Here is a 670-nt window from a genome sequence, read left to right as displayed (position 1 = left end):
AAAACCCAAATATATAAAACTAATACTAACTAACCTGAAGGGACAGAAAAATAACAGCAGGAACTTAATTAATGTCTTTGACTTCACTAATAAGCACTCTATTTATGCAGGGAAAAGCTATGTGTTCACTGAAAATAAGTCTAATGATTAAATGTAAATTTTATAATAACTCAAAAAAAACATAGAAGAAGACTGCAATACCTCCCTTTCAACAATAGACAGATCATCCACACACAGAAATCAATAAGGAAACAGCTGACTTGAACAATTCTGTAGACCAGAGACCTGACAGACATATATAGAATATTTGAATCAACACAAGAGCCATAACATTCTTTTCAAGCACACAGAGACATTCTCCAGAGTAGGCCATGTTAGACCACAACACAAGTCCTTAAAAATTCAAGACTGAAAGATAATATCAAATGTCCTTTCTCACCCAATGGCATGAATCTAGATAACGACAGAAATAAAAACTAAAAATTCCACGAATATGCAGAACTCAAACAACAGGATCTTAACCAATGAGACAAAGAAGAAATCAAAAGGGAAATTTAAAAATGACTTGAGATTATTGAAAATGGAAACACAACATATCAAAACTTATGAGGTGCAGTCAAAGCAGTTCTAACAGGAAAGTTTATTGTAAAAACTACCCATAATAAAAACG

Source organism: Tupaia chinensis, unplaced genomic scaffold (assembly GCF_000334495.1).
Source record: "Tupaia chinensis unplaced genomic scaffold, TupChi_1.0 Scaffold142351_1, whole genome shotgun sequence".
NCBI classification, from domain to species: Eukaryota; Metazoa; Chordata; class Mammalia; order Scandentia; family Tupaiidae; genus Tupaia; species Tupaia belangeri.
Note: the sequence above shows the minus strand (reverse complement) of the source record.